At 32.9% G+C, this 18,738-nt stretch overlaps 1 long non-coding RNA gene across 1 annotated transcript in view; it reads right to left on the reverse strand.

Annotated features, from left to right (window-relative positions):
* Nucleotides 1–615: 615 nt before the first annotated feature.
* Nucleotides 616–18,738, reverse strand: part of LOC112206266 (uncharacterized) — a 305,507-nt gene continuing 287,384 nt past the window's right edge. Inside the window, exons 4-5 of the long non-coding RNA XR_008540616.2 lie at nt 2,315–2,374; nt 616–1,638 (exon numbers count right to left, since the gene is read on the reverse strand). This is a non-coding gene — a long non-coding RNA (uncharacterized LOC112206266). The remainder of the gene's footprint in view (nt 1,639–2,314; nt 2,375–18,738) is intronic.

An 18,738-nucleotide genomic window follows, 5' to 3' on the forward strand; every position in this document is an offset into this window, starting at 1 on the left:
TATTACTGTTTATGTCAAAGAAAATATTTATTGGGAAGCTGTCAAGCTCACAATAGCAGAATGAAATTTCCTAAATTTGCTTGAAAGTTCAAATTTTATAATCAAATATCAATTCTTTCCCTTATATTGAAAGATTCACTTTGTTCATTTCTGAACAAACAAAAACAAAAAACAGTCTGCCAAACACACAAATCTAGATGTTCATAGTTTTTTTTTTTTTTTTTTTTTTGAGGTAAAAGTGGTGTTCCATGAAAAAGTGGCTAGTTAGCTTATAACTCTAACAAGTGGATGAGTGCTTTCCCTCAAGTCAACCTATCCTTCTCCTTCAGTACGGAACTCTTATGTTTTATCCTTACTTCCAATTTCATGGCACAGAATATTAAACTTTTATTAATGTGTATGATACAAAACTGAAATGATACAAAATCAATCATTTACATTTCTCAAATTTCAAAGTTGTATTTTTATTTTTCTCTTTCTGCATTAAATCAAATTAGTCTATGGTTAGTTACCCAATGTTACTTTTAAGCAACATGTTAAATAAAGGTTTATTTTAAATTCATGAAGAATCCAATGATATAAATAATATGACTTAAAATAATGAAATACAGCAGTTACATTTAGTGATTTTTGTAGACAATATGACATGAATATTTTTCTATGAGAAATTATTTCAAATTTCTAAATAACATGTAAGTAAAAGAAAAATGGGTCCATTTCCTCAACATTAATACCCTTGAATAGTGTCTAACCTGAAGAATGATGAAAGACCAGTATAAGTGACATTTGATAAAATAGAATGAAAGGTTCTAAAAATAATAATGTCTTCTTCATTTGAAAACACTTTCCAAGATAATTTCAATTGTAATATGAGCAGGCATATAAAATTTTTTCCACAATTATTTAAATGGCCATTTGGTGGATTTCATTGTTTAAATTCTCTTGAATTTTACTCTGAAAGGGAAATGTTAAAGCATCTACATAGCCTAATGCATGTGTATGTATCTTTTTCATCTTTTGCCTATTACATTTCCAAGAACTAAAATATTACCTTTTGCATTGTAATTATGTTTCTAAATTAAAACAATAGTTAATTGCACTTGGGATGCTAATCTGTAACTCAACATATTAGTTCTTTATGTATTCTTTGCTCGTAAATCTTTCCACAGATAAATAATGTATTGTTTAACTGTATTTTGGGCTTTAACATATATCGTCACTTAGGCACTTAAGTGATTCTGACATGCCATGTTTTAATTTCTAAGAAATTTTTCTTATTCTGCTTATTTGCTTTGGCTATGGTTCTTGTTTTGTGGATATTTGATCACCTCTTGTTTCTTTGGAAATATTATGAGTTATTTTTGTGTTTTCTCTCTTTCTTTTCTATTTAAAGTATGTTCTCAGTTTCTTATTTGATTATTTAAGACCCACTTCCCTACTGGCTGGTAATCATTGATTGTGTTGTATGTTCATTGTGAACGTTTTGAATGTGAGAGTGAGTATGCCAATTAGAGAAATTAGTTACAGGCACCTGGTGAGTTTTTCCAGTGAAGCATCTTGAAACATTTTCTCTCAGCTCTTTTATTTGTGATGAGGAGGCCTCTGATATTCTCTTGCTTTTGGGTCCTTTGGAGGTTCCTGAGGAAAGAGGAAAGGTATGTTTGCTGGTGGTTTTGGAATCATATCAGTGGAAAGAATTAGACTGCAGTACGAATTACACTTAATTCCTCAGTTTGTAGCCCCTTGCTTCACCCTTGCTTTTAATATGCTTTGTCACTTTAAAATCTCCCAAGTTCACTTCCTTAAGGCATAAAACTTCAGTATTCTGTAGGAATTGGGAACACAGAGGTAGAGAGTGGAAGAGAATGGTGATTGCTTGGTTATACAAGGAGGAGAATCTTGGGGTTCAATCTTTATCTACCAATATTCAATCAATCATCTGTTTTCTACATCACACCATACCCTCACTTTCTGCACTATCTGGTGCTTCCACTTACACCTTTCCAGAGTTATTCCAGGCAGTTGTTTTATGTCTTGACAGATCTGTATGGAGATTATGCATCACCCTCTTAAATCACTTACCATTCCTCCATTTTCTATTTTGCAATCTTTTTAATGTTATCTAAAGTGAATTTTCCATTAAATATAATTATGATAGGATTTTGAAAGGTAAGATGGGAAATGCATGCTGATAATTAGATGTATGTCTGGAAATTGCCATCATTCACTTATTAACCCACCACAGACTGGCTTCTGCTCTTAATAATTTACTGAAACTTTTTCTGGCAAATACAACCAATACTCGCCATCCTACCAAATCCAACAGGCATTCCTCATTCTTATGTCTTCATATTCTTGGTTTTCTTTGATGTATCTGAAGAGAAAGATAGTACAGTTAGTTACCTTTTGGTTTGGGTCTTCAAATGATGTTTTATAAAAATTGAAAATAAGAAAAAATCTGATAATTTTATCCATACATTTATCATTTCTAACATTGTTAATTCTTTTATGTAGAGCGAAGTTTAAGAAGAATCTATTTTATTGTTTTGAGTTGGCCCAAATAACATTCTTTAATGTCTCTTGTAGTGCTACTTACAAATTCACTATTTTTTGTGATGTAAAATGTAATACAGAATTCTAGTTTTCAGTGCTTTTCTTTAAATAAACTTTTAAAGCACTTTAAAAATTCTTATAACTTTAGTCCTCTGTACATTTTTTTTCTGACTGTTGTAAATTTTTCAAAACTTTTATTTGCTTTCAGCAAGTTGATACATACATTCTGGTGTGGTTTTTCATCTGTTTATCCACCTCGGGATTTGATGAACTTTCTGGGATCTGTGGGTTTATAGTTTTAATCAAATTTGAGGTGAAGCCACTATTTCTTCAAATAGTTTTCTTTTTCCTCTTCTTCTGGAAGTTAACTTAAACATATATGAAACTCTATTATTTTACTTCATATGCCACTAGGTTCTGACCATATTTTTTCTCCCTTTAGTTTAGTTTTGGTAGTCTTCAATGTTTAATGCATTTCAAATTCATTAGTCTTATCTTTTTCCTTTTCTGTAACCTCTAAATTTCTATTAGATCAATCTGGTAAATTTTTCATTTTATAAATTTTATTTGTTCAGCCAGCCCTAGAAATTCAATTTAGTTTAGTTTTATTGTTCCCATAACTCTATATTATATTTATGTTTTCCTTAAATCTTTGAATATATTTGTAGTACATGTTTTCAAAATTCCTTCTGCTAATTCCATCAACTTTGTTATTTCTGGTTGTTTCTACTTACTAATTTTCTTTTCCTTGTTGTGGGTTACATTGTTCCACTTCTTTGCATATTTTAAATTTTTTATTGGATGCTGGACGTTGTGAATTTTATGTTGCTTTGTATATAGATGTCATCCTTCAGAGTATGAGTTTTGCTTAGGTAGGCAGTTCACATTATCCTTGCAACTCTTGACTTTTAAGCATTGTTAGTCCTAGAGTAGCCTTTATTCTAGAACTAATTTAGGCCTACTTCTAACTTGCAGCCTTTCTGGCTCTTCCTGAGAGCTCTACTGAATGTTCCATGTGTTCACATTGGTCCCTCCATTCTCCTACTTCAAAACTGGGATGGATCTCAACCATGTGAGCTCTGGGTATTGTTCAGCTTACTTAGTAAGTCTTATTTCCTCTATACATATTCATTGCCTAACCTCATGAAATCTCTAAGCACTCACAGCTTGGTGTTCAGTGCACAGCCGTATATTTTATTACATGTTTTTAAAGAAATGAAATCTTAAAAAAAATATATATATAAGTAAATTCTCCCTTTACCACTACCATTCTTGAATACTCCTGTGTTAGTAATAATTTGGTGTATTCATTCCAGTTCTTTTTGTCTCTAAGTTACTCACTACTTATTGTTCACTGAATGTACTGTTTGTGTGTGTGTGTACTTTTTCATAAAAATGGGATTTTCTTTTCTTTTCTTTTCTTTTTTTTGAGACGTAGTCTCGCTCTGTCGCCCAGGCTGGAGTGCAGTGGTGTGATCTCGGCTCACTGCAAGCTCTGCCTCCCGGGTTCACGCCATTCTCCTGCCTCAGCCTCCCGAGTAGCTGGGACTACAGGCGCCCGCCACCATGCCCGGCTAATTTTTGTATTTTTAGTAGAGACGGGGTTTCACCATGTTAGCCAGGATGGTCTCGATCTCTGACCTCGTGATCCACCTGCCTCGGCCCCCCAAACTGATGGGATTACAGGTATGAGCCACTGCGCCCAACCAAAAATGGGATTTTCTTACACATACCCTAGGATATATTACATTTTAAAGTATTGGGATGTCTTTTTCTGACTCTACATAGCTATGTGCTTCTACAATAAATAAAATAGTACGCCATATTTTATTTAAGTTTTTTCCAGTGGATGGATATTTTAGATTATTTTCACTCTCTTCACAATGACAAGTAACACAGTTTTTAAATTTAGATTTGTCAAAGCAAAATTATAGGATCAAGGGAGAATTTTAATTTAAAATAAGAAAATACTCTTTAAAAAGGCCATACCAATTTATATTCTTGTGAAGGTTTAGGAGTTGCTTTTTAAAAAACCACTACCAACTCTGTAACACGTTTTGTTTGACCAATTTAATTGGCAAAAAAATTGCCTAATGGCCGTTTTTAATTTTTTTCTTCCAGTTCTTGTTGCAATCTTCAAAGTAAATCTTAGTGATTTGGGTAGGCTGGGAGGTACTGATTAAACACAAATTATATGACCTGATATATCCTGCTAAAGCTTAATTCCTAAAATACAAAGAAAGTTGATTGGTTTTACTATCCATTCCAAATATATTTCATTCAGAGTTATGGATTAAGTTGTTTCCTTATAACAGTTATCTGTAGCGAACTGGATACTGTTTCCCTTTCTTCTTGGTTTACATACCTAGGATCACATGACATTTGCCTTGGTTGCCATCAGCCAATTACCACAGATGCTCTAGGTATGGTTCAGTTCAGATTAAACTAAACCTGAGAAATCATTTTGCTTTACATACTGAAATTTTATGTTCAAGTAAAAACCATACCTTACCTGAAAATAATTTAAAATACTCATAAAATGACTAGAGTTTATTTAGAAAGCCACTAGGTGGGACGGCAGAATTAGTATGTTATGTTGTTTCAGCAAAATGGAGGGATTAAGGTTGGGTGATCTGGTTTTCAGTTTGGGGTAAAAATTCTGCCCTGATAGTTGTGAGTTGCACTTTGTAGAATGAAGTTCCTACACTTTCTGTGAATTAGTTTCTACACTGTAGATACGTGGTACAAATTATATATCAGAATAATGTGAATGTGATTTACAAAAACTAAAACATAACAAAACTATTTTTTCACTTTCAAGATCAATAAAATAAAGATGTATTCTAGACACAAACCCCACAAAGAACAACATAGTTTTGATGTTATTATATGATTGTGATATTTTTTCTTTCAATATAAGTAAACAGAAAGCTTACAAATTCTTACAAAAAATTACAATGAGATGAACAATGAAAATAATCACATGAATATAAAAACCAGACATTCCCACAAAGCCTGCACGATCTTCTCTGTACTTTGTGCGCTTCATTATATTGTTAAAAGCAATTCCCCAAAGATGAAAAGAATTCTTCCAGAAGAGATCAGTGACTTAAGAAAACAGATGAAGTCAAACCTCACAAAGTAAACATATATCAATAAGACTTCTGAGTGTTTATTAAGTTGCTGTTTATGTTTTTTAGTTGTTACTTTTTCTGTCTTCACATGTTTTGAACTCAGATAATCAAAAATTATGTGGAAAGAAAGCCTAGTAAATATGGCTTATGTGAAAGAATAACTTAGTTCTTTTTTAGCCTTTACAGTATAACTAAGCATCCTGTAAATGTGTAAAGAATTGAATGATATTAGGCACCGTGAAAGTGTAAAAGGAATTGAATGACATTTTTTTTTTCATTTCCTTAAAGCTCATGCAATCTAAGAGCTAGAGTATCAACACAGGTAAAGCAAAAAAATAAATAAAACATTAGATAACAATTGTCAAAATCTGATATATTGGATAACGTTCAAATTTCAAACATCCTTTATATTATGGTAGAAATACTTTTTTTTTCAACTTACTAGTTAACAAATGTATAAAAGTAGAAACATAAATTTTTGTGTCTCCCTTTTCTTGTCTGAAAAATAGTGCTACAAGAGTATCCACAAGTGACGTGGACTGCTAGTTTTTCCAATATCCATTTCTTCAATTTTGTGTTGGTAGCACATCCTTGCCCTTATTCTCTTCCTCCTTGCCTATAAACAAAGGAAGGAAGATGTCCATCGAGCATGAGACTGTGATTTCTATCCTAGCCTCCTGCCTTAAGCCTTAGGCTAATTTCTCTTATCCCCCTTTCCCCCCATTTCTTACTCTGGAATTCAGATACTGTGCTAGTGAGCTAGTGGATAAAAAGTGGATGAAGGCTATACCCTTGACCTGTGCTGTCTAGTACAGTGGCCACTGGCCACATGGGGCTCTTGAGCGCTTGAAATTGGCTGGTGTGACTGAATAAAATAATTTTTAATTGTATTTGGTTTTAATTACTTTAAATTTTAAAACAAATAATTTAGTTATTAAAAAATTGTATGTTGAAACAATTTGTGTGTATTAACATTTTCCAAACAAAATTTTTGTGAAACCTAAATATGACCAAGTATTTCCAATGAAATTTAGCATCCTAATTGTGAGGTAATACATATTTAAAATGATCACATTTTGGACCTATTAGGTTAAATTAAATATATCCCTAATGTTAATTTAATCTGTTTATTTTTACTTTTGAAAAATGTGATTAATAGAAAAATTAAAAATTACACATTTAGTTCACTTATATTTCTATCAGACAGCATTGATCTAAGGAATGGCAAGAAAGAAGGTACCCAGAGCTCTGCATGACCTCATGGAGCACAACAGTGTGATAGCCCTTAGCCACCTACCAGTCCAGACTTCTATACAGAAGAGAAATAAATCTTAACATTGACTTAAGTCCCTATTATTTTGGTTTCTATTAAAGCATCTGTTCACTATTTTAACTACTAAACTACTTCATTAAGTTGTTGAGAGTATTAAATGAGTTATTGCTTATTAAAATATTAAAGTATTAGAGTATAAAATAAATTATTGCTTATAATTATTTATTTATAATAATTTATTTATTATTTGAGTATTAAATAATTAGTATTAGAGTATTAAATATTTATTAGTATTAGAGTATTAAATAAATTATTGCTTATGATTATTTATAATTATTTATTTATAATTATTTATTATTTAGTTAGTTATTATAATAACTTATAATTATTTATAAAATATTAAAGTATTCACATATTAAATAAGTTATTGCTTATCAAGAGTTTAAAATAGAGCGTGCTACATACTAAGGGCTCAATGCCCGTAAATTATTTTCCTTCTTATTCTCTGAATTGAAATGTGGTTCTCTTACCCATAATTCCATATTATTTTATAAGTTTACATTATATAGTGCCATCAGAATTTTATGCACTTAAATTGGAATTCACTTGAAGGAATTTTGCCAGCTAGCATGTGTCTCTATCTCTAGTCTCTGTGAGTCTCTTAGGTAAACACAGAATTCCTGCACAAAGGTTTACTGAGACACTTAGTTAATACTTTCAACTATCATCCCATTACCATTGTTTCCATAACCATAAGAAAACCACAATCATGTCATTCCTCCATAGCTCAAACCTTTCTCTGGTTTTCTATTGCTCTAAGGATGAACACCAAACACACTCACATATCTTTTCCACCTCATAGGATGATTTCTTCCTTTTGGTTTTCTGGGCTGTACCATATACTGTAGCTTTCTCTTATTTGTTCAGTTGGTCTCTCAAGACCTTATGCATTTCTTTTATTTTTCCTTGAGCATGTTTCTCTTTCCGCATCCTCTAGATAAATGCCAATTACCACGTCATATCAACCTCTTTAGAGAGCCTTAGATGGCCTTCCGGATTGCCTTAACTCCTCTGCTAAATGTTTTTAGAACACCACGTTTACACCCTCCCTAACCATCCTGTCCCATGTCTCTACTAGAATCAATGGTTATAATCTTATAAATGTAGCACCTTTCACATTATTAAAATATGTTTTTCGGTTCACTACTCTCTTTTCTACCAAATTGTACTTCCTTGAGGACAATACTGAAGGAACATTTGTAACTCCTTCGAACATCAAGGCAGAATGTCTAATAAATTCATTAGACTAGCAGGTAAGCTCTACAAAAATTGACAGATACTTGGTGTGATAATTCAGAAGAAAATAAATATCACTTCATCTCAGTGGTAGAGATAAAGAAGTATTTATGGAGTTACTAAGATATCACTTGAACCCTATAAGACAGAAGTCAGATTCGTGGTTAAGAGAAGACTTTAGAACCAGACTATCTGGAATTGAATCATAGATTTGCCACTTATTAGCTGTGTGATCCATGACAAGCTATAAGATCTCCCTGTGCCTTAAGTTTGTCATTTGTAAAATGGACAGAGGAAATGGCAGTAAATCTTACAAGACTATGAGGAGAATTAAATGAGCAAATATGAATCTAGCTTAGAAGAGTGCTTCGTGTATAATAAGTTCTCAGTAAATATATGTTATATATGGGCTTTGGATTAGAAGAAAGAGGGAAGTTATTTAAAGTAGAAGAAATTACACAAAATATCATAAAGGGAAGTAAGAAAAGGTACAGTGTGCAAGAGACTGAGTGGTCCTACTTTTGAGACACAGACATTCTGCAGATGAGTGGTGGGAGGTAGGGCAAGAAAAGTGTCAACTTAGAGACTATAATATAGTAGATGGGAAATTATTAAAAGTTTTTGGTCAGAATGGTAGCATCATCAAAACTGTTTTTTGTTTGTTTATTTTGCTTTTGTTTTGCCTGTCAGTATTGCCAGAGAAAAGCTGATAATATACGGAAAAGATTGTAACAAACACTTTAGAGCTATTATCTCCTTTGATAGCACATATCCATGAGTAGATATTATTACCATGTCCATTGTATTGATGGAGAAACTGAGGTAAAAGAAGACATGATACAGAACGAGACAATAGTAATACCTAATTCATACACCTTCTTTCAGATTTCAACATATGGAGAATTTTTAACACTGTATGAAACACAGAAAGGGGGCAATGAAAGAAATACATAAGAAAAAGAAGAAACACCAACCAAAAAGAAATCTATAGGTTTTATTATTATTAACCCTAAGAGAAAAGTATTACTCTCTTTTATTTTTTTTAGTTCTATCTAATGTAGCATAATGTAAGAAAGCACTTATGTGCTTTGCAGAGAAAATTTTTGAGTGGTCTCAATTTCAATTTATATGTGTGCTAAAAATGTGTAAAATTAGGCTAAAGTAAAAATTCAAAAAAAACTACTTTCCCTTTGAGCCTTGAGAGGGTTAATTTCGTGCTCAGCATGTCTATAAACAAAGGTCTAATTGCCAAGTGCTAGGACATAAAGGGAAATAAGTGGAATAATAGCTAAAGAGACTTTATGGCTCAAAATCCATTTCCTTTGAAGTGGGATTATTTGAGTCATTTTGAAGCTAGGTTGCTGGTGGTTATAATGTTGGGGGGCAAGGAACAGGTAAGGATGAGAATAGAGGGGGGAAGGAGGAAACCTGGCAGGATAGAATCCTGTCAGTGCCTAGGAGAGTGGAGGGTTAACTCACAGGTAGTACATACACTAGAATACCATGGGTGGGTTTAGTAACAGAGATGAGTAGATGTCCAGGAGTCATGAGGCTGAGCTCCTCTTTTCTGAAGGAAGATAATGGGAAAATCTTTCAAAAGAGACATGGTGACACTATTAGAGCAAAGAAGTAGGTCATTGAAGAAAAGAGAACATAGTTGTGGACATGGAGCTTTTATTCCCTATTTTCCTAGTTCTATCCATTTCCACAGTCATGGATCAACTCCACGGAAAGCAGGAAGAAAGCAAAGGAGGAAGTGGTTTTTGAAATCATCAAATACAGTGGGGTTTCTTGGGTTTGTTTTCTGTTAGAGGCTCTAGTGAACTCCTTAATAAAAAAGAAAAAAAAGTTGTAACAACTGGCCCAAATCATGTTTGAAAGTTGTCAACAGACTTCTACAATTTACAATATTTTTCTATCATTGTTAGAGTGAATTAAGAGTTACTTAATCTGTTTATAAATTGCACCTAAATGCCTAGGGTACAGACTAACATATTTTCAGAAGTTTTTATTATGTGAATTATCAATATTTTCATGTTCCTTTAGGAACATATGTAAAACTTATTTAATAAATATAAATGATGTTGACCTGCACATTACTCAACAGAGATAAGCTGATACTTGATAAATTCTTGAAAAAATGGACACCTGGTAATGGGGCTCAAAGTGATAATCATTATGGATTATTTTAAATATTAGAGTTTTAATACAAAAGTAAAAAGTAATTCTTGTGTCACAAGGATTTGACTCATGCTATTAATAGTCCCATGCATATTTTTAAATTTCTACTCTAGAATGTTACATAACTAACACAATCTTGCAGATAAAAGTTGTAATTGTCTAAAGGAAGTTGAAGCCCATTCCTTTTATTTTTTTAACATTATATTTTTAAAAAGCACTAAAGCAAGTAATGTTTAAATACAAATACATTACAACTATCTGTCAATTCTGTAATGAAATAAAAGCATTGAATCCCCACCCATTTTACAAATAATAGAATTATTCCTGTGACCTCAAGGAAAAGACTTTAAAAGAGTCTGTATTACAAATTACAGCAGTAAAAAATCTTCAATGGTTGAGTTATTTTTCATTGTAAGAAAACACTCTCTGGCTCCAGATATTTTCTTAAAGCAGACAGCAATTTTTTTCACTGCACATAGATTTCAAGAAATGTGGATATAGCCTGGTAAGTAAGTTGAAATTTTGTAAGAAGACATGGAAATTACTAGTAGGTGAGAGAGTACATTTTTATAAAAACTTTGAGTAATATTTTGCAACTTGTTAAAAACTGAAGACTGTAAAATGACAGTCTTTCTAATTTTATATAATTATTATTAAAATATTTTGACAGAAGTATATTAGCAATCTTCATATTACTTGTGCACTTAACTATTTTGTTATTAAATATAAAGTTTAACATAGTTTTATGTTGTAAATTCAATATGTAGTGGGGCTATTAGTGGAGTGTAATTCTTACACCAATATACAAAATTTGTTGGCTTCTACATAATTTATATACAAACTTTCTGCAATATTGCTTCATGTAAAGGGTTTTTAAAAAAATTTCACTTGTGAATTTGTTTCCATTGATTATTTAAAAGAAGTGACACTCTTAGTCACTTCAGAATTTATTTCATTGTTTATAGCAGGGAAATGTAAAACTACCCGTATCTTCTAGAAAAAAAATACGTAGAATTAACCTAATATATGTCTATAGGGTCAATGTGTAATATGAAAATTTATTTTTAAATATATTTCATGATGCATAAATCATCTCATTACTGTAATCTGTACAATTTATGCACAATTTCTTAATATATTGGATTTGTATTTTTTATTAAAATACTATAATAAAAATTGCATTTAGAATGAATAAACATTTCGAGGTGCTTAAACATTGTATCAGTTTCAAAAATTAAACCAAGTTAATCTTGCTATAGTCTTAACAAATGCAATATTTGGAAAGGAAAATAGTTCATTTTATTTAAGAAAAATCTCGTTAAACCTGGAAATAATACTGTAAGCTTATGAGAATCAAAAGTACAAAATGTAGTCATACATCATTTTCTAGCTACCTTATATTTTCTACATATAGCTATGGGTAATTACTTTGATTTCAGGAACCATAGTTTGTACTTCCTTTCCCCCACTACATTTCCCAGAAAACTAAAAGACACTTAAGAATGACGTGTTTGTTTGAGTGGAGGTTTGGCTCAATATTTTTATTAAAGAGAATTTTAGAACTCAATATTTTAAACTATTAATTTGCAATGGCCCTTGGATTTAATCTGATCTACCTATAAATCCAAAAGCAACCATATATTGCTATTCGTGTTAACAATAGTAGTGCCTACATCCTAACTAACTGTATGTTATGAGGATTGAATAATACATATGAAATGGTTAGAAACGTGCCTGAGCCATAGTAAGTGCTCAAAAAGTTGTTACTATTATCTAACTTCTTCATCCATTTTGTTATTTGTATAAAAAATCCTTTAAATGTTATTGTGAGGATCAAAATGTGTGCAAGGCACTTGGGGCCCACTTAAGATACAGTACACATTGTCATAAGCAGCTAAGTGTTAATATAATAATCTCATTCTGTAGTAGGCATTGTAATTTATGGATAACATATATTTTCATTATTATATTCCTAATCCTATACTCTAAACTGATACAAAACTAATAATAAATGTATCATTTGTTCTTTGTATTATTTTAATAAAATTGAATTTTCTCTCCAGTTCATATCTATCTTCCAGAGATTACATGAGAAAGGAAATAGGAGTTGCAATTATTATGGATTTGTTAGAAACATCTATTTGATAACAGATAAGGGAGGAAATATATATTATCAACACATTTTAATAAGCCCAAAATATTAACTTTTTAACTTAGATAAGAACCAGATGGGAAAAATGTCTATCTGTACTTTTCAATCACTGAGAAAGACGAGAAAAAAGAAGCTCACACTGGGAATGTAATGACTAATTTATCAAATGCTTATGCTTCAGGTACAAATGCCACTAACAAATGTATCCCTTTGTTATTTTTAATACATAAATCTCATGTGCTTTACATGTTTATCAAAGCAATTACAATGTTCTTTTTTTAAAATTTTATTATTATACTTTAAGTTTTACAGTACATGTGCACAACGTGCAGGTTTGTTCCATATGTATACATGTGCCATGCTGGTGTGCTGCACCCATTAACTCGTCATTTAGCATTGGGTATATCTCCTAATGCTATCCCTTCCCCACCGCCAACCCCACAACAGTCCCCGGTATGTGATGTTCCCCTTCCTGTGTCCATGTGTTCTCATTGTTCAATTCCCACCTATGAGTGAGAACATGCGGTGTTTGGTTTTTTGTCCTTGCGATAGTTTGCTGAGAATGATGGTTTCCAGCTTCATCCGTGTCCCTACAAAGGACATGAACTCATCATTTTTTATGGCTGCATAGTATTCCATGGTGTATATGTGCCACATTTTCTTAATCCAGTCTATCATTGTTGGACATTTGGGTTGGTTCCAAGTCTTTGCTATTGTGAATAGTGCTGCAATAAACATACGTGTGCATGTGTCTTTATAGCAATGTTCTTTAAGATCTGACCATTTAATTTACTTTTAAAAGTAGAATGACCAGATCATTTTGTGGCAGTACAATCAAATAAAATACATTTCTAGGAGGTCTTGAAAGGACACCTGCTCCAATGGCATTAATTTTAAATGGTTAATTTTTGGTGAAAAATAAAGGTTGTCCAATGGGACATTGAATGAAGATTGTTGATAAGATTTGGGAAAATGCTACTTTACTTGCTATTTGACATGGCACTTTAATATCTTTAGTTGACAATGATGACAATTCTATCTCTTGGAAATTTTCTTTGCCATTTAGCTACTGACTTTGTAGTTGATCTCTTTTCTCTAGATTTGTTGCTATGCAAAGATGACAAAGACTTAACAAAATATTTTCTGCTGCAAGTGGTAGATATTCTTCTACAGTATGCAAAAAAACCTTTGATGGTAAGAGTAAAATATTGGACTTCCATCATCCTCATCAACTACTTGAAGGTTTGGTTGGGTTTACCTTAGAACTGCCTGACCACCCTGAATCTCTGGAACAGTTACTTGTTGATTGCACAGATACCTTAAAATACAGTGTTAAAACAGGTGGTTTTTCAGATTGATGTTTTTGAACTGTAAATTGGATGAATGGCTTTGAGTTTACATTTGTATGGAAAAATGATCATAGTTTTATTCATTCTTATTTAAAATATTTAGCTTTGTTTTTTTCAAATTGGATTATCATCTAAAAATTGTTTTCAGTTTAACAAAATTATTTTAAAATTAAAATTCTAAAAATAAAAGAAAGTAAATAAAATGGTTTTGATTCAGGAAATTACATTTTAATGACAAGTAAATGTATAATTTTTATCAGTTTTCATTTATTTTTGTAATATTCAATATTGATGCCAAATTAATTATCCTTTGTACCAGTAAAATACATAGCATCAAAATTACCACATATATATATATCTTATATTTCTGAAATTGTGTTTTTTGATTAAATTAGCTTTAATGTAACTAGATTCTTTTTTTTTTTTTTTTTTTTTCTTGAGATTGAGTTTCCCTCTTGTTGCCCAGGCTGGAGTGCAATGACGCGATCTTGGCTCACTGCAACCTCCACCTCCCAGGTTCAAGCGATTCTCCTGCTTCAGCCTCCCAAGTAGCTGGGATTGCAGGCACCCACCACCATGCCAGGCTAATGTTTTGTATTTTTAGTAGATACACAGTTTCACCATGTTGGCCAGGCTAGTCTCCAACTCCTGACCTCAGGTGATCCACCCGCCTTGGCCTCCCAAAGTGCTGAGATTACAAGTGTGAGTCACCACACCCGGTTACTGTAACTAGGTTCTTAGCCATTTAAAGTGATCATACTTTCAGGGGCAAGTGATGTTTGAATAGGGTCTATGCAACCCTTTTTCTAAAATCTTAAACCTACTAAATAGTGTGTTGGAATGAACTTAGTCTTTGAAAAAAGGACCAACAAAGTGGCTCTAAATACATTATCTCTACTTGGGCTTATTAATTTTTATTATATTATCTTGAAAAATATTTATGTATAATTTTAATAATTAGAAATCGCTTGTGAATGGATACTTTACATTTGATAAATATCAAATATATGGACATTGTTATGACATATTTGTTACACCCCAGCACTTTAAATATCACTAATATTTTATTTTCAGACCAAACTGATCTGCCATGCTAATGCACAAAGATGATTTACATTTGAGAATGCTCATTGCTGCCTGTATTTTAATAACAGAAAACAAAGGATGCTTGTCTTTAAATTTATCTTAAATAAACAGAGAATATCCTTTGAAACAAATACTATGCAATATTACCGTTTAAAGTTTTAGAGAAGTCATGGGGAATTTCTCATAGGATATTGATCATTATAAAAAGATATGCCACAAAATAATATATTCAATATCTCAGTTATATTTAATTATATTGTTAATTCCATGTGTGTATGCATACACAATATATAGGTGTCTATACCTACCTATTTATAATAAACACATTTGTAAACTATCTTTGTATCATTTTAGGATATCTTTGTAAATATCATTTGTAGAATGTATTTATTATAAATAGGTAGTTGAATAGATAAGTAGGCAGGTTGTCTCCTATATATGCATAAAAATCACTATTCTCTATGTATAGTTTGTATTTTATGTATTTCTAAAACATGTAGTATATTTATAACTAGAAAACCATTTTTAAACAAAATAAAAAGAAAGCCTTTATAAGATTAGAATTAAAAAAACCTGTTGTAGACTCAAATTTAACTGTATAAAGTAAATGTGAAATTAAAATAAATTTAGCTTAGAAATAAAAATAGCAAATGGTATTTCTGAAAAATAGTGGGGCAATTGGGAAGCATTTCTGACTTACATAAATTAAATTCCTTTTTTTTCCTTTAGCGTTGCAAATGTAGGGTAAATCTGTAGACCCACCCTCCACTTTTCCATTTCCATTTCTGTACATCTGAAGTGCAGAGAGAAAAAATAAAGATGCTAAGAAAGTGATAAGTAAATAACAGAAAGGAACCCTTTGCTAATACAGCTCACAACTTCCAGACATTGCATTTCATCCAACTTAGTAAGAACGTATTGAGTTCCTGTTTGTTAAGAACCCACACAGGTGCTCTAGGAGAGGACACTGTTGAAACACGGATAATGTAACATACTAGAGGAAAAGAGAGAGGGACTCACAAAGAGCTGTGACACAAATCGTCTGTAAAATATGTCATGAAAGAAGTGCAGAAGATAATCTATTTAGGGGATAAGAAGGGGAAGATTAATTTTTATTTACTTACTTATTTATTTGAGACAGGGTCTTGCTTTGTTACCCAGGCTGGAGTGCAGTAGGGTGATCATGGCTCACTGCAGCTTTGACCTCCCACACTCAAGCGATCCTCCCACCTCAGCCTCCCAAGTAGCTGGGAGCATAGGCACACATCACCCACCCGGCTAATTTTTGTATGATTTGTAGAGACAGGGGTCTCACTATGTTGCCCAGGCTGGTCTCAAACTCCTGAGATCAAGAGATCTGCCCCCCCTCGGCCCCCTGCCCTGTGGAAAAACTGAGGTTTGTTTTAACTGTTTAGTTATCACTGAGATTTTAATGATGCATAGCTCATGATAGTAATTAGTATTTTGTGGACATGAAATGCAAATAAAAATAGCCTATTTAGCTTACTGCTATTTTTAATTTTTATTTTTGCTTAATAATGGCTCTTTAGTTAAACCTGTATAGGGCAATACTGTATTTCCAGACAATATGATTTGTTTTGTATGTTGTATAAATTATTATACAAAATAAATTTATAAATTATATTCCAAAGTGCTGGGATTGTAGGTGTAAGCCAGGAATCCCAGGGAAGATTACTTTAAACTAAGTTGGATATTGTGTGAGTCCATTTGTCTTGCTATAAAGGAATACCTTCATCTAATAATTACTTATAAAGAAAAGAGTTTTATTTGGCTCACATTTCTGCAGGCTGTACAAGAAACACGCCAGCCTCTGCTTCCAGTGAGGGCTTCAGGGAGCTTTTACTCATGGCAGAAGGCCAAGGGAAGCCAGTGTGCCACATAGTGAGAGAATGAGCAAGAGAATGAGGAGGGCAGGTGCAAACCTTTTTAAAAGTCAGATCTCCCAGTAACTAATAGAACCAGAACTCACTCATTACAGCAGAGATGTCACCAAGCCATTCATGAGGCATTTGCCCCTATGACCCAAACAGCTCCCATTAGACCCCATCTCCAGCATTGGGGATCACATTTCAACATGAAATCTGGAGGGCACAAATACCCAAACCATATCAAATATAGATTGTTCAATTTGACAACTAATAAAGATTACTTACTAATATAAATCTTCAAAAATCATTGTAAAAGAATCTAATATTATGCCCCCCAAAACATATAAACAGCTTTTCAGTGAAAATTATTTAATGTTTTAGATGGCTTCTTCCCGCTTTGCCTAACTGGTCCATTGAAGTAGTTGTACACACCCCCATACTTGACCTTCCTTCCTTTGATGCAGGATCTTTCTCACCCTTGAGCATATTGAGATCTGTTTCAGTTTGCTCCTTTTCCAAATCTTTTTGTCTGGCAATGCTTAAATTTAGATCTTACCTTAAAAATCACTTCCTCCAAGAAGACTTCTCTGGAGATTTCCTCGGCCCACTCCCCTGGCTACTTTCACTCCCCTAAGAATGGACTTACCACACCCACTGTTTTCCTATGTAGCACTTTTTACAATTGTAATCAAACACATTTGTGTCATTATCTGTTTAATGTCTTTCTTTGCGACCAGCCTGTAAAATCCACATGATAGCAACTATGCCCATCTGGTTTACCACCATATCGCCAATACTTAGGAATGTCTCTGTATAGGATAGTTCCTCAATAATGTTTATTGAATAACATAATTTAAGTGTGCTCAATACATGAGTACTTGGTAGGTGAAAAACTATTATCAAATTTCAGTATTTTTTAACTCTAGTTTTTATTTTGGCCTATTGCAATTTTGTTTTTGTCTCTAGGACATCCTTGCTATTTTAACCAGCTGTCCAGTGGGTTAGATATGACTGGACTCGCAGGGGAATGGTTGACAGCCACTGCAAATACCAACCTGTGAGTATCCCTCTATACCTAAGAAATGTGAGATTATTAGACACACGTAAGCAAGAGTGAAGATGTAGGTAGTGGAAGTTCCATTTTGCTGGATACGAGGCTTGCTGTGTCAAAAACAAAATAGTTGAAACTTGGGAGAAATGCAAAGAAGCTGCTATGTGTTTCCTGTGTGACATGTGTGAAGTTTACCTGGTTGTCTAGAAATTCTCTGGCAATGTTCAGGGCCTGAATTTACTTGATTAGCCTCAGATGTTAGGGTGTGGACTGGCAGTCAAGTTCTAGGAGTGGAATCATTTCAACACTACTCAAAACAGCCCACAGTACATAGTTTAAAATACACACACATAGAGGCCAGGCACGGTGCCTCACACCTGTAATCCCAGCACTTTGAGAGGACAAGGCAGGTGGATCACTTGAGGTCAGGAGTTCGAGAACAGCCTGGCCAACGTGGTGAAACCCCGTCTCTATTAAAAACACAAAAATTAGCTGGGTATGGTGGTGCACCCCTATAATTCCAGCTACTTGGGAGGCTGAGGCACAAGAATCGCTTGAACCTGGGAGACGGAGGTTGCAGTGACCCGAGATTGCACCACTGCACTCCAGCCTGGGAGACAGAGGGAGGCTCCATCTCAAAACCAACCAACCAAACAAACAAACAAAAACAAAAAAAAAAGCACACACACATATATATGAATATAAATTAGAACCTCAGTGGTATTGAGTAAACTTTTAAAGAAAAGTTAGATTCAACTTTGACACGATTATTTT

Source organism: Pan troglodytes, chromosome 17 (genome assembly GCF_028858775.2).
Source record: "Pan troglodytes isolate AG18354 chromosome 17, NHGRI_mPanTro3-v2.0_pri, whole genome shotgun sequence".
Lineage (NCBI taxonomy): Eukaryota > Metazoa > Chordata > Mammalia > Primates > Hominidae > Pan > Pan troglodytes.